This window comes from Cynara cardunculus (assembly GCF_001531365.2).
Source record: "Cynara cardunculus var. scolymus isolate 2C chromosome LG 2, CcrdV1, whole genome shotgun sequence".
Lineage (NCBI taxonomy): Eukaryota > Viridiplantae > Streptophyta > Magnoliopsida > Asterales > Asteraceae > Cynara > Cynara cardunculus.
The window spans coordinates 5,283,238-5,293,824 of NC_037529.1; the positions used below are offsets into that span (position 1 = coordinate 5,283,238).

Consider the following 10,587-nt stretch of genomic DNA (forward strand, 5'->3'; position numbering starts at 1 on the left):
TCTTTAACTCAAAAATAAAGAACAGACAAAAGTTGAAAATTAAATGCAAATGTTATGATTATCAAAAAATAAAAAGATTTGTGAGAAAATCTTTTTGATAAGTTTTGACTAATATAGATACATTAAAAAAAATGATGAGCTAATTTTTTTTTGTTATAAATATTTATTTTAAAATAAAAAAGTATATAATTAGTTCTATCCTTTATTTATATTTCTTTATATACAAAATCATCTTTAAGTATTCCAATTTAATTGGCTCTACATTTTAAAATCGGGGCTATTTATAAATAAAGATAACATATTAAATCTTATTATATTATAATGAAATTTTCTTTTCTTATTTATATAGTTTCTTCGCATCTTTACAAGGGATTTTGACATATATCCCATGTATGTGAGTTGTGAGTTGTGAGTTGTGATGGATTGCATAACGGGAGATAATGCTCCCTGATTTTCTCATTATAGTTCAGAAACAGATTAATAGTGTATTTGTATATTAGGTAATTGTACCCCTCAACAAGCAATATTGTTGACCAACTTTAGATTTTGAATTCCAAATCCCTTATTAGTTATTTATTATTAAAAGAATAATTTTAGAGTAATTTACAAATTCCATTGCTTATGTTTTCACGTTGGTTAAGAAGGTCATTGAACTCTAAAATTCATGACCAGAATCCTCGTAGTTTCACTTTTTATTAAACGTGAATCAAGTACCTTACTCTAAATAAATTTCATTTTTGCCATGATTTCTAGAGTTTAGGGACCTTCTTCGTAAATCATAACCACCATTGGTCCCCGGATAGAGATGCTTTATGACGTCACTTTTTAGTTACTTTATCTTTTCGATAGTCATGATATACTTTTTTTTAAGCATAAATTAAATCATATGTTAAATTTTATCTTTACAAAAAATTAACATGATCAATCGACTATAAAAATGAGTAAACCATGAGGGTTGAACTCATATTTCCTAATTGAAAACTTAATAAATCTAATCAACTTTATCATTAATTACTATCGAAATAACATTAAGTTTGTATGATTTTTGTTTTATGTAATGTTTACATATTCAAACATTAAACAATTAAGTTCACATGATCTAAATTTACCCAAACAAAACTATTTTTGAAGTGGTGGAGCTTCGACCCTCATGCTATTGGTTCGGTTTCTGTCGTTTAGACTCATCTGAGTTGTTTTCTGCATCGCCCTCGGTGAGTAAGTTGTTGTCAGCCGTGGTTTGGATCTCCCTTTATTTGGAGTTCTCGAAATAAACTTATGTTTGGTAGTCAGTGATCAATATCCAACTTGCCTCATTCCAATGGTTGTCTCAAAGCTTTCTCTGGGTTTTGGACATTGTATTATTGTACCCCGACTACCTGTTCTTGTTAGTGGGTTATGATCAATTGTTTGTTTTATTGGACGTCCCATGCAGGTTTTTAGACTTGTTTGTTCTTAATTGATTTTAATATATTGTTGTCTTTTTAATAAATAAAAATACATATTACAATTGAAACTCACACGTTTTTAATGTTAAATATCTTTCAGGTTAGTTATGGGTTTGAGGTTATTTATTAATAAAAATCCAAAACCGTGGGATGGACCCTGTTCAGGTACCCGCTGTTTTCCCCAATTTGCCCATTGTTTCCCCCCATATAAATAAATGCCTTTGTGACGTTAAATCCTTTTATTTTATATTATTAGAATGAATTACATTTTTGGTCCCTCTGGTTTACATAATTACACTAAATTTATGGATTTCATTCCTAAATTTTCGGTCCCTGTGATCTACTCCTACTCCTACTCCTATTCCAATTCATGTTCTCTTCGTTGGTTTGGAATTAGGGATGGTTGCGAGAGGTTTATATGACGGGTGGAAGGTGGAGGTGTCAATAGACAATAGGAAAGGGTGTACAAGAAAGCAGAGAGTAGAGGGGAAGAGGGACACATGACAATATTTGATTGGTCGTTCAAAGTTATTTTATAAATAATAAATGAAAATAATTAAAATATCTTTGAATTAAGTGACCCGACTTAACATAATTAGAGGAAGTGTCAATCTCGCAATGAAATGCATACCAGGAGAACGATAAATGGTATTATTTTGTTTTGTGATAGACTCCATGATTCAGTGTAAACCAGAGGGATAGGAATGTAATTACTCTTTTTATTAATCAAATTTTATTTATTTAATCTATACTATTTTATAAAACAAATTTAACAAAAGTCTTAAAAGTTTTAAAATACTAAATGACCAAGATACCTTTTTTCACTCTCTCCTCTCCTCTTCTCACATATACTCACCCTCTCACAACCCGATTTTTTTAAAATTATAATTTTAAATTTACACTTTATACCCCTATAATTAGTTAATTAATTTACTTTACGTTCTTTACTTTTAAATGTTTCATTTTAAACTTTTATCAAATTAATAAACATAATCGTATATCAATTAAAACATGTTTAAAAATACATTTTTATTTTAACAAGTTACACCATTTAATCGTCTCGTTAATGCCTTCAAAAKGAGTCTAATATTGAATAGTTTTTGACTTAATTATATTATTATATATTATATATACTGTGAAAAAATATTTTTAATATTTACGATTTATACTTTTATAATCATTTATATATATATATATATATATATACTATATATTTTGGGGTTAGGCTGTCCAAATTGCACTGTATAATATGTTATGAATTAATATGTTCTTGGGTTTTTTTGATATATATATATATATATATATATATATATATATATAGGGTTGGGTTCACGTGAGACCAACCTGTTTTCGTGAGACCCGTGAGACCATATTTTTACACGTAACCTTCACAGCAAAAACATTGTGAAGGTTTAAAAAAAGTCGAACCTTTACATCAAAAACATTGTGAAGGTTTTAAAAAGTCATCTTCACAACATTTTGCTGTGAAGTTTCAAGTGTAAAATATTGGTCTCACGGGTCTCACGAAAACAGGCTGGTCTCACATGATCCTAAGTCTATATATATATATATATATATATACATGTATGAATTCAAACTTAATCTGAGTTTCTGGACAAGAAAGTAAACAGTTGAAATTTTATTCTAAAACCCATCATTTTTGGTTTTTTCATGGCTTATGATTTGTCAAATAGTTTTCTTTATTGGTTTTGAGTGCTTATCTTAAAACTCAAGTTTCTTGGTTCTTTATTCTTGGTGTAAATCGAACACATTTGTAGAGTCGTTTAAATATGTTGGATTTTAAATATATTGGATTTTAAACTGTCATACAATTTTTTTCATCGATAGTCTGTAATTGGAACCATAACTCTCATTTATTCAAATTGTATTTATATGTAAAGACCAAGTGTAACACATATCATCGTTAAATCTTATCTTATAAAACCAGTGGAACTTCAAAATCGTTAAAATTCATGACTCCCGCTGCATTGTGCGGGTACACAACTAGTAATAAGAAAACGTCTCATTTATCTTAAAGATCATGTATACTTAAATCTGTATGCTACATTATTGCATCTGTACACGGATATATGATGTGTATATTATATGTATAGATAGGGGTGCTAAAAACCCGACTGATCCACCCAATTCAATCTAACCCAACGCGGAATAACTTAACCTAAATCACCTAATGTCTAATCGAGTTGTAAAATCTTCAAACGATAGGTATTAAGTTGGAATTGAGTTACGATCATTTGAACCCAAACCAATTTGATGACCTGATATCTTTATTTTCTTGGATTTAATATGAATGTTAAGTCCTAATTAATATGTACATTAGACAATTACACCATCATATATTCTCTTTATATACATATATTTTCAATCTCTTCTCCATCTTTATATAAATCATTCGTATATATGTGCTGCAAATGTGAACATATATATGTAAATTGAGAAAAGTAGTTGAATGTGGTATAATTACGATTTAAGGAGTATGGATAAGCTGTACCAAACAATAGATGATGAAAAAATAATTATTAGTATAAAAAACAACATATTCGAGGTCAGAAAAACAATTTAATGTACCAAAGTATCAATCTGACTAACCCGATCAACCCATGCGGTTTAGGTTCAGTTATGTTGCACTTTGGTTTGAGTTGAGAATTTTCAAACCACAATATTAGATTGAAATGTTCAAATGTTGTCAACCTGATCAACCCAACTCACAAACACCCCATTATATAGACACATATCAATAGATAGAAAGGTATAAAATTATTTTATATTCAATATAAATATGTGTTTTTTTTTGAAGAAATGCCTCAAAAGGATACATGTGTGAACCAAATTATATTAGATGGAAAGTTACTCTCTTATTTGTTTAGAACATGATAACTCCTCTCATCTTCAAGCTATGACTTTGCTTTATGAATGAACAATCTATAGCTACTTGGAAACAGGGTTTTGTTTTGTTTCAATTTATTTGGTTTCACCTGTTCCATCTTTTGATTAGATCAAGCAAAGTTTGGGTTTTGTGGGAATCTTTCTACTAGCAAAATCTACCTGATGTCGGCGATTGTTTGGATCTTCCTTATTGTTATCTACTTCCAAGGCTTCTGTGTTGTTTTGCCTCGTGGGAAGCAAAGCTCATATCCCATCAAGGTTTTGTACTTCCAACATGCCAATCATTCTTTCAGTCTGCACTCGTATCCAACCTTTATTTCATCTCTCAGGTATCCATATTATATTTGAACTACCAGAGGTCAAGCATTTGTACTACTTATACTTGTATGCATTTGCTCCACACTAAATTAAGTGAAAATTCTTGGTTGATCTATTGGGATAACGAAAGGAGTTTGAATACTCAGGCCAATCTACCCCAATTGGTGGCATTTCTTACTATGCGACTGCACATTCAAGGTAAAACACCCCCTTCTCATTGAAAAGCTATTTATATTGTTCATTCATAATGTGATTTTCAGATTAACGAATTGCTGTCTAAAGGTTGTAAGATTCTTTCTTTTTTGGTTCTTAGGATATGAGCTATATGTTAGTTATTACATTATCAATCAAGTAACAACAATACATGCTTTACCTAATAATGTTAATGTAGTGGATATGTTCTTAGGTAGACTTAGCAACAAACGAGATTCTTATCCGGTAAGTGAGGGAAAAGTGAATTCCAAAATTTGATTGTGGAGATAAGAGGCTGGCTATTAAACTTTCTCGTTTGTGCAAGTAATTAAATGATGCAATTTGGTGATCTGATCAGTGTGGCATATGTATGGATGAAGATGCTACTGTCGATGAGGTTGTTGGAGCACTTGACTAAAAGAATGTTGAATCAACCTTGTCTGCTGAAGACTGTAAAAAACCATTTGTATATGACCATTCTTGATGAACCAGGTTAATTTATGTTAAACAAAAGATATATTTTAATTAATATATAATTACATGTATTAGTATAATAAAAATATGTAATTTTAAAAATTAAAAGATATAATATAAATTAAATAACTAATAAAAAATGTAATTTTTTTTAATAAAGTAGAACGTTTAGACAAAAAAAGGTTTTTTTTTACGTGACGATGTTTTTTTTTCTTTTTGTCAAAAACATTCCGCCAAAAAATTATTCCGTGTAAACTTTGATTATTTAAAGAAGTCAAAATTGGATTTGTTTTATGGCATAGACGAACCTAGTGGGGTGCTTAGGTGGCACGTGTCAACTGCCACCATATTGTTCCTTCGTATTAAAGTAAAAAAAATTAAGTCGATGCAATCATTTTATTCTTAAAAGTATAATCATTTTATATGATACCATTATATCCAAATTTTTTTGGGTCCGTCCCTGTTTAATGGTTTGGAGATTTTCATCCGTCAGATTTGGCACTTAAACCACTTGAAGACAAAATTATTGAAATGTACACCTCAAAAATCCATTGAAGATAGAAACAAGTACGCCGACTTTCATTGGAGACACCCACCATTTTCAGCAAAACACCAAAACCAGTTACAGTCACCATCCAATCACAAAACCCACAGAAACACCGCCACTGCTTCATATATTATATATATATACACACACTCTCTCCTCCAACTCCCCTACCTCAGATATATGGCTCTTACGATGTCTAATACTAAAACCCCTTCCAGCTCGTGGGAGACCCAGGATCCCGTCACAACTCAACTGCAACTCGCTGATCATCGATCTACTACGGTTCTCCACAAAGAGGCGGTCCTTCGACGGATTCGTTACCACAAATGCTTACGCAAACTCAAAGGTACATTTGAATCTCTGGTGAATAAGAGCCCTACCGAAAGCTGGTTAGAACCGAACGATGCTTTCACTTCTCCTTGAATATTATTAAGGCCGTACTAGAGTACGATCGGCGGTGACATATACGTTCCGGAAACACGATGATTTGAATGTATTGCAACTGGCGATTACAGGTTAAAACCACAGGTTTGAGTCTTCTTCAGCTCAACGAATTGTACCATAAATGGTCCTTGGCCAAAATGTAAATTCCTAGAAATCGAGACCTTGTTTATTTCTGTTTTTTAAACGTTAGAGAGTGATGTTACGGATTTGCCGTTGTGTATGTAAAAACATTATTACATTTTTTTAAAGATGAATAAATTTATATATCATATAATACAGACTACAGAGGGCCGGTCATTTATAAACCTTTCTGTTAGTACAAATCTTACAAATTAGTGTCAATTGTTTATCTAGTTTAATGAATATTTGATTTAATTAATATTTCGATTCTTTCTTGATATGAGACATTCAACATAATCAATAAACTCTAATAATTTTTCATAGATATCTAAATTCATAATAAATAAAATCTAATTAATTTCTATAAAGATCTCAATACTTGTGTATGGTTTGTATCATCGGTTGAGTTTGTAAATGAAACCATCTATATATAATATATATATATATATATATATATATATATATATATATATAGGGTTGGTTATGGTAAGAATGGTAAGAGACCTTTGGATCATAACTAATTGAAAATCAACACTGATGTACCGTATAGATTCATGTAATATATGCAATTCATGAGATGAAGTGAGATTAAAAGTGATCAAGAGTCGTAATTTCTTTTTATGTTTCTCAATTTAACTCTTATTCTCATACAATCCTTCGTGTGTATATATATATATATATATATATATATATATATATATTGGGTTCCGGTAAGAAGAGAAATTATGGTGAGAAATGTAATAAATGATCTCCAACCTTGGATCTTGACTAATTGAATGTCATCTCATCAATTCTCTTCTAAAGCGTAATTAATGGATTTGTATGAGATTAAAAGTGATCAAAGGTTCAGATCTTTTTTTACGCTTTTCGCCATAACTTTCCTTCAAACATGATCATTCGCCTATGTACATATACTCGTATATACGTACATATCTATACACGTATATACATACATATCTATATACTTACATATATGAGTTGGGTTCTAGTGAAAAGAAAAGTTAATACGAGAAGCATAAGAATAGATCTTCACCCTTAGATGCACATTAGGATGAAATGCAACGGGATTGATCAAATCAATCCCCATATCAACCGCAATTTACGGGTGAGTTTGAGATTAAAAGTGATCACATATTTCTTCTTATACTTCTCATCTTAACTCTCATTCCCACCCCATCATTCGTCATATATATATATATATATATAAAGAGAGAGAGAGAGAGAGAGAGAGAGAGAGAGAGAGAGAGGGGTTATGGGAGAACCTCACAAAAATGAAAAACCAAAAAAATTCATTAACCACTGGATTAATTGATCTGATGCATGTGATTAAAGATTTGGTTACAACCTTATTTTTAAATTAAAAAATCATTCCCACCCCTATATGTTAAATAAAAAATATAGGACATGTGATCAAAATTCGAACGAAACAAATTATATAAGAAAAACAATCATATTTTTCTCGTTAATTTGACATTCGTATTCATATATTTTTCATAGTTTTCGGTTTTCCATTTATTTAGCATTTTCCCCGACTATATATGTTCGGGGATTAACTTCAATCATTTTAGATGATTAAGTAAAATAATTAAGTATATTTATTTAATTAATAAAGCAAGGGTGAACTACTAATTTTATCTTTCATATTTTCATTTCATCTTCATTCTCACGGCTTAATTAGGTTTATCCTTAAAAAGCTCCTTTATACGGTCTCCCTCAAGATACAGATGATCTACCTTCTTCATTACTACGGCAAAGCTCTCACCTCCCCCTTGCTATTCCAGCTCTATCTTCCACTATGGTTACATGTCTGACGGCCTCCCCCACCCCATTTCACCATCTTCAATGAACTCCTACGATTGGCCATCGTAGGGTCAAAAGCCCATCTCAAAAACACCATCTTATCTCCTTTCTTTGTCGAAATCGCTTCCCCTCCCTTTCTCGGTGAATCTCTGACAAACACCTATGACTACATACTGTAATTTTCTGCGATTCTACAATCAATACCTATTTGTTGTAATTTTCTAAGATTCTGCCTAAATACTATTCGGAACCATGAAGGTCATATGCATCATGTGAACACTTGTGTATTCATGTGATAACGATCCAAAGAAGTTGTTTTAGAATGATGGTCACAAGTTATCATTTTTGATAACTGCAAACAACTGTTTTAGAAAGATGTTCACACGACTATGTGAACACCCGTTGATGTTCATAGGACCATGAAGGTCATAAGCATTATATGAATATTTGTTTCACTATGTGAACATACATCATCTCTTAATTGTCATCGACTTTCGCCATTCATCTCCAATATAAAAGCTTGTTTTACTATGTGAAAATGAAAGCCTCTTAGGGTTTCGGTCGATTTAGGTACTGGATTTTTTTTTGAAGCAAATAGATGTTTTTATTTCCGAACTGGAATAGATTTCAATAGCTATAGATCTGATTTTCCGCAATTTAATCATAATTATTATTTTTACAAAAAGCCTATTTTGCCCCTATTAATTATCCATTTATTTAAAAAGGACAATTATTAATGTTTAAAATTATCAAAATTGCATACTTAATATCAAGCGTTAATTTTAAGTGGTGTCAGGTTGAGATTGGATCTCAAATATCTTACAAATTGCACGGGTCTTAAAAGAAGGTCCCTTATATATGGGCTTAATTATTTGAGAACTATACATATACGCGCAATGAAAACACAAAAGCATAAACTATATGTTGGCAATCTCGTTTCTCTGGGGAAGCCTTCCCCATCCGTTGCATCTCCTCTTCAACGTCTTCCCTTGACAAAGAAACAAGGGCATTTTAGTCTTTTAATTCCTAAGGTATCTGGATTATGAATTTGTTTAAAGGTCGTTAATGAGAGGGACCTCAGTCATAAGAAATTGATAACCATGGGGACCATATTCATAATTTTTCGAGTTTAGGGTCGCGAGTCATAACTTTCGACATACCACGGGACTTGATCTGTAATTCACTCAACTTTAAGTTATATAATAACACTAGAACATACTACAATTCCAGGTAGGAGTGCTCAAAAACCTGACCAACCCAACGCGAAATAACTCAACCCGAAGCACCCCAATGTCTTATCGAGTTGTAAAAATCTTCAAACTGTAGATATTAGGTTACTTTTATTTGAACCAAACTCGACCTGATGAACCCAATATCCTTTTATTTCTTGATTTCATATTATTGTTGAATCTTTATTAATATGTATATTGGACAATTACAACATCATGTACAATCTTCATATACATATATTTTAAATTTATTCTCCATCTCTATATAACTAGCTCATTTGTATACATGTTTAGTAAATGTGAACACACACACATATAGATTGAGAATATTAATTGAATATGATATACTTAAGATTTAAGAAATATGAATAAGTTGTACCAAATGGTTGATAAAGAAAATCAAATTACGAGTAGATTAGAGAAAAAAATATATCCAAGGTTGAGAGAATATTTTGATGTACCAAAGTATCAACTCGATTAAACCGACCAACCCGTACTTTTGGGGTTGGGTTAATGGTTGGATTGCACTTTGGTTTGGGTTGAAATTTTCCAAACCACAAACATTAGGTTGAGTTGTTCAAATGTCTTCAACCCGATCAATCCAACCCATGAGCACCCTTAGTCCCAGGTGGTGAAGAGCCGACATCCAGCTGACAAACCTTCCGTATGGGCCGTGTCTTAATCCTAGTGCGGCTGATCATCCAAAAATACTAGCTAAGCATCATTACTTTGATCCCTATTCCTGCTTGGTCTAATGTCTGGGTCTGTATGACGGTACACTGATAGCACCTTTTAAATCGGCTGAAAAAATGAACAATTTAATGGAGATGATTCATGTTGGTTAATTTAATTAAAATCGAATGAATTCGTAATATGGGTATAGATATATGATTGATAACTTAGTTATTTTAATTATATAATTAAAGAACAAATAAAAGCATGATTATGTTTCTTATCTTTTTTTTTTACATAACTCTCAAAATTATGATAATTACTTGATTTGTTGATTGGCAAACACCACATGACCAAAAAAATGGAAGTGCAATTATTATTACGATCATACATACATATATATATATATATACATATACATATATATATATATATATAT

General features: G+C 31.1%; 1 long non-coding RNA gene across 1 annotated transcript; it reads left to right on the forward strand.

Moving 5' to 3' along the window:
- Nucleotides 1–6,148: 6,148 nt before the first annotated feature.
- Nucleotides 6,149–6,538, forward strand: LOC112507824. The gene is made up of 2 exons (XR_003068574.1): nt 6,149–6,229; nt 6,318–6,538. It is a non-coding gene; the product is annotated as an uncharacterized LOC112507824 (long non-coding RNA).
- The last annotated feature ends 4,049 nt before the right edge of the window (nt 6,539–10,587 follow it).